The sequence below is a fragment of the Moschus berezovskii genome, chromosome 4 (genome assembly GCF_049115385.1).
Source record: "Moschus berezovskii isolate FMDL1 chromosome 4, NW_MosBer_1.0, whole genome shotgun sequence".
Lineage (NCBI taxonomy): Eukaryota > Metazoa > Chordata > Mammalia > Artiodactyla > Moschidae > Moschus > Moschus berezovskii.
Window position 1 is genome coordinate 59081221 of NC_142463.1, and position 6000 is coordinate 59087220.

Below are 6000 nucleotides of genomic sequence, written 5' to 3' on the forward strand. Positions count from 1 at the left end.
TTCCAAGTTTTGAATAAAAAATGAACTGATTACAATCATATTTAAGAGTATGTCATGCAGCCAGAAAGAATCTCAAACACCGTCATCGCCTCATAAGTTCTTTGCTAGGAAATTCAAAAAACACTACAATATTATAATTAGCCTCCAACTAAAATAAATAAACTAAAAAAAAAATTAAAATTAAAAAAAAAGAAAATCACCTGGACATGATAAGCATGGCTCCAGACAAATAGTAAATCTAATCAGCAAGATCTGTTCTTTTTAAAATCACATTTATTCAAAGAAGCAGTTTCAGTGAACAAATATTTATAGGAACATGCCAGAAATCCTACAAAACCACTGTCACCAGAGAGTAGTAAAACAAAAGATAGTAAAATTAAATGCAGGACTTATATTATACAGATATTACATTTTCAACCAATTTTCTTGCTTAACTGTTGCTGTCATTATCCTTTTAACTAGCCCAGGATCACTTACTGTTTAATACACACCAAAAAGATATTTCTCTATCAATCTATTAAAGTCTCTAGCCTTTGATTTAATATAAAAATACTTTGTATTAACCTGAATTTCACACTTGTGCTATAGATTTGCCTGATGACACCACCCTTATGGCAGAAAGTGAAGAGGAACTCAAAAGCCTCTTGATGAAAGTGAAAGAGGAGAGTGAAAAGGTTGGCTTGAAGCTCAACATTCAGAAAACAAAGATCATGGCATCTGGTCCCATCCCTTCATGGGAAATAGATGGGGAAACAGTGGAAACAGTGTCAGACTTTATTTCTGGGGGCTCCAAAATCACTGCAGATGCTGATTGCAGCCATGAAATTAAAAGACGCTTACTCCTTGGAAGGAAGGTTATTACCAACCTGGACAGTGTATTAAAACGCAGAGACATTACTTTGCCAACAAAGGTCCGTCTAGTCAAGGCAATGATTTTTCCCGTGGTCATGTATGGATGTGAGAGTTGGACTGTGAAGACAACTGAGCGCCGAAGAATTGATGCTTTTGAACTGTGGTGTTGGAGAAGACTCTTGAGAGTCCCTTGGACTGCAAGGAGATCCAACCAGTCCATTCTAGAGGAGATCAGTCCTGGGTGTTCATTGGAAGGACTGATGCTAAAGCTGAAACTCCAATACTTTGACCACCTCATGCGACAAGTTGGCTCACTGGAAAACACTGATGCTGGGAGGGATTGGGGGCAGGAGGAGATGGGGACGACAGAGGATGAGATGGCTGGATGGCATCACCGACTGGATGGACATGAGTTTGAGTGAACTCCGGGAGTTGGTGATGGACAGGGAGGCCTGGCGTGCTGTGATTCATGGGGTCGCAAAGAGTTGGACACGACTGAGTGACTAAACTGAACTGAACTGAACTTACTGAATCTTCCTTTAAAATCAAATAATATAAAAATATTTTCATATATTTAAAGTTTATTTATATTGTTAAATTCTTTGATAAAATTTAGTTAATTCTTTTCAAATCTATGATTCTTCAAAGCCTCCCACACATTAAAGTGAAAGTAGTTCAGTCATGTCGACTCTTTGCAACCCTATGGAATAGTCCATGGAATTCTACAGAATACTGGAGTGGGTAGCCTTTGCCTTCTCCAGGAGATCTTCCCAAGCCAGGGATCGAACCCAGGTCTCCCACATTGCAGGTGGATTTTTTATCAACTGAGCCATCAGGGAAGCCCACTGCATTTTATCAAATAAGGCTCTCTTCATCCTTCTACTTCTTTGATTATTTCTATCTCTCCTCTCCTTTTATCAACCTTTATGTGTTGTTTTTCCCCAAGTGGTTCATCCGTAGGCTCTACTCTGTCTACGTTACGTGTTTTCCCAAGATGATCCTAGTCTTAATGCCTATGATCTATGCATTCTCCTACCAGTAACTTTCTCCTGAGTTCTGGTGGGCCATATAATGTCAACTGATAATCTTTCTGTCAAATTCAAATGTCTGGCAACTCTTCTTGCCCAGCCCCATTCTTCCTCATACCTCTCTTATTTTGGTGTCACCAGTTTCTATATACAAGCCTGTTCAGTTCAGTTGCTCAGTCATGTCTGACTCTTTGCAAACCCATGAATCGCAGCACTCCAGGCCTCCCTGTCCATCACCAGCTCCTGGAGTTTACACAAACTCATGTCCATCGAGTCGGTGATGCCATCCAGCCATCTTATCCTCTGTCGTCCCCTTCTCCTCCTGCCCCCAATCCCTCCCAGCATCAGGGTCTTTTCCAATGAGTCAACTCGTCCCATGAGGTGGCCAAAGTATTGGAGTTTCAGCTCTAGCATCAGTCCTTCCAATGAACACCCAGGACTGATCTCCTTTAGAATGGCCTGGTTGGATCTCCTTGCAGTCCAAGAGACTCTCAAGAGTCTTCTCCAACACCACAGTTGAAAAGCATCAATTCTTTGGCGCTCAACTTTCTTCACAGTCCAACTCTCACATCCATACATGACCACTGGAAAAACCATAGCCTTGACTAGACAGACCTTGGTTGGCAAAGTAATGTCTCTGCTCTTTAATATGCTATCTAGGTTGGTCAAAACTTTCCTTCCAAGGAGTAAGCATCTTTTAATTTCATGACTGCTATCACCATCTTCAGTGATTTTGTATCGAGGAAATAATTTTTAATTGGTCTTTCCTTTCTTCCATCTAATCATTTACCAAATCTGAATAGTTTTGTGTCCTTAATATCTCTTAAGTTTAGCTATCTCCACCTTAATTGCCAATTTCATAGTTAAGGCTTTAATATTTCTCCTTGTCCACTTTTCCTTCTATCAACCATATTCTGCTGGAGAGACTGATCTAAGTGTACATCTGGAGATGTCAACCCATTGTTTAATACCGTTTAATGACTCTCTGTCATGTATAAATAAAGCCGAAATTACATCAATGGCATACAAAGACCTTTACCATTCAATCCCTAATGATTTCAACATCTGTCTTTAACGTCTTTTCTTCATATTTTACATTCCTGTAATACTGAACGGCTGACAGTCTGTTCACCACCTCTGTGCTTCCACTTTCCCATCAACCATTATTTTGCATCCCTTTATCCCACTGGATGTACTTTCCTACACATGAAATGTATTTACTGATATCTCCACATGCCCATCTTGAGACGCTCATGCTTACTTTTCTATTCCTCTTTAGGCATATTTCTTTTACAAAACTTTCTCTATTATTATAAAATATCTATAAGATAAATGTCCTTCCTCTGAGAAAATCAGATTCATATATTTCCCTTATTATATCATATATTATATAAATATACACATGTATATGCATATACATATATCTATTAAACAAATGGTTGGCCTTTGCTCTGAATAAAGAGAAAAGGAGTAAAAGAAAATTAATCTTGTAGGAATATGTGTATGTATTTGTGAAGGAGAGACAGATACAGAGAAAGATAACGATATATATAGAGAGAAACCAGTCCATTTCTCTCTATATATAGAGAGAGAGAAAAAAGAATAAATGGAGACAGTTTCCTCACAAGTTTATATTTGGATATTCAATAAAGAAAATATTTGGCAACAGAACTAAAATTATCATTAATACATTTTCATTTTGGGCTATCATTTTCCCTTGAATCAATACTCCAAGGACTCACCAAAGGAAAGTTCCTAAATAGAAAATTCCTAAGTTTTCCCCTTTAAGCAAATGCTACAGTATATTTAATTACATGCAGCTAAATATGGTGATAGAAAGGCATGTTTATTTTTCTGTCAAGCTAGACACATCAGAGATACAAAAAATGTGTGTATACATATTGTGTATTTGCATACTCAGTCACTCAGTTGTGTCCTACTCTTTGCCACCCCATTGATTGTAGTTCACCAGGCTTCTCTGTCCATGGGATTTCCCAGCAAGAAGATGAAGTGAGTTGCCTCTTCTTTCTGGGGATTTTTCTGACCCAGGGATTGAACCTGTGTCTCCTGTGTCTCCTGTATTGCATGCAGTTTCTCTGCGAGTGAGCCATGGGGGAAGCTCCCATGCATTATGTGTATATATACATGTATACATATACCTTTACATATACCTAAAAATACAAATATATGTGTGTATAAATACACACATACACATTAGCTGTCTACGGCTAGTAGCCACTTGGCACCATGCAACATTTCCTGGGTTATTTTTTGTTTGAATTAAGGTTAAAGGATTTTGCACAAAGCATTCAAATATAGTCTACTTCTGGCAAAATGCAAGCCTCTCTATACAGGGCTATTGTTCTGCTTCTAAAAGCAATCTTGCTTCAGCTGAATGAATGGATGACCTTATTCCGAAGTGATTGGCTCATTTGAAAGGGCATGTATACTTTTTTTTTTCTTCCATGAGCAAAGTAAAGCTAGACTAAACCAATTTATATTTCCTATGGACATGGGGGAAAAAAAACCTCTTTGGCCCAGAAAAGGCATAGCAAAAAAACAAGTCACATAAAACAAAGCATCATTGAACTTGACCATTAATTTTCATGAAGCACATGTAAGCACTAGACTACCTTTGGTATCAGGACTAGATATTTTTTTATTTATTAATTTTTTATTATCACTAAGCTTTCTGGTTCTGAGGTATTGCAAATTGGATAGCAGCTTGTACTGATTTCCAGAGCCAGTGGAATAGCCTTGAGAGTTTCTTCTTTACAGGGTGATGTCATCAGTTAGCCAGTTTCCGTAGCGCCCCATACACTACCAAAAATGTTCCTCCCTGTATTAGTTCTACCTTCACCTGCCAAGAAAAGAAAACATACAGCTTCCTTTATTCTACAGTGAAGCAAAGTGGTTTGGACACAATTTGGAGGAGAACTGCCAGAAAAAACAAAAAAGGCTTTGACTTAATAATGTTTCCATACATTTAGATGCTTTTCTAGAATATATGACTTTAATTGATTTTTACCTTTTTTATGGAATACAACTAGTATAGTAGAAATTGAACCTTGGCATTGACCCAGAATTTTAAAGAAATGATATAAAACTTTATAAAATACAAAACTATTAAATCATTCCTGGAGGGATTTTTTTTTTCTTTTTGCCTTTTACAAAATAATACAATGCTTACTGTTAACAGAAAATAATCCTAATTTTATCTGAGATAATGCTTTTGTCTGTTTGATAAAATATTTTGAATAAGGTGATTCATTAAAACCATATTGTATATAAAAGAAACTTAATTACTATTGTTTCTACATGAAAATTATTATATTCACATTATATTTTCAGCTAAATAGAGGCATCTTAAATATATTTGTGTATTTTATTCTAAGAAAATGCTCCCCATTAAAAATTTTTCAGGTATTAAGCTCTGAAGACAGTTAAAATTTATAGGGAAGTCTACTTCAGAAATTTTAAATGTTTCCAATCCTTTGAGAAACATCCTATAGCACTTAAAATCACCTCATCCCATATCAAATATGATTTTGCCCCTTTGTGCTTTAAAGAAAAAAAAATGACTTTATGTAATAAATTTTCATGTGGAGATACCAAAAGAATTAAGTTGCATTAAATATAATAGAGTCATTGATATTAGAGATGAGAAAAAATGTATCAGCCCTATCCTCTGAAGTCTCATGAGGACAGTTTTTAATATAGTGTGTGACTTAGTGAGTTTTCTAGTCTAGTATTTAACGGGAATTTTCAGTATGCTAATAAATTGCTTTTAAAAATCTATCTATTCTGGGCCATATGTAGCCAAGTGAGGCAGATGTTACTGAAAAGTAGAATAAATTTTCGTTTTCTGTACTTCATCTATCTTGAGTAGAAAAGCAGCATCTTTAGGGTTTCCACCACCCACAGATTCATTAAATGAATCAGGAAACTAGAGTCAACCACCTTTCTCTGTTATGCTTGTTTGGCCCATAGTCACAGGGCTAAACTTAAGTATTCTGTGTAACTGAGGTAACTATTTCCTCAAATTCTATTTTTATATACCAAGGTAGGTTGAAATAACATAAGGCATAAAAATAAACTAGAGCTGGAGAAAAACAGTTAA

At 36.4% G+C, this 6000-nt stretch overlaps 1 long non-coding RNA gene across 1 annotated transcript in view; it reads left to right on the forward strand.

Annotated features, from left to right (window-relative positions):
- Nucleotides 1–887, forward strand: part of LOC148778056 (uncharacterized) — a 73228-nt gene extending 72341 nt beyond the window's left edge. The window contains exon 4 of the long non-coding RNA XR_016037204.1: nucleotides 589–887. This is a non-coding gene — a long non-coding RNA (uncharacterized LOC148778056). The remainder of the gene's footprint in view (nucleotides 1–588) is intronic.
- Nucleotides 888–6000: the final 5113 nt, after the last annotated feature.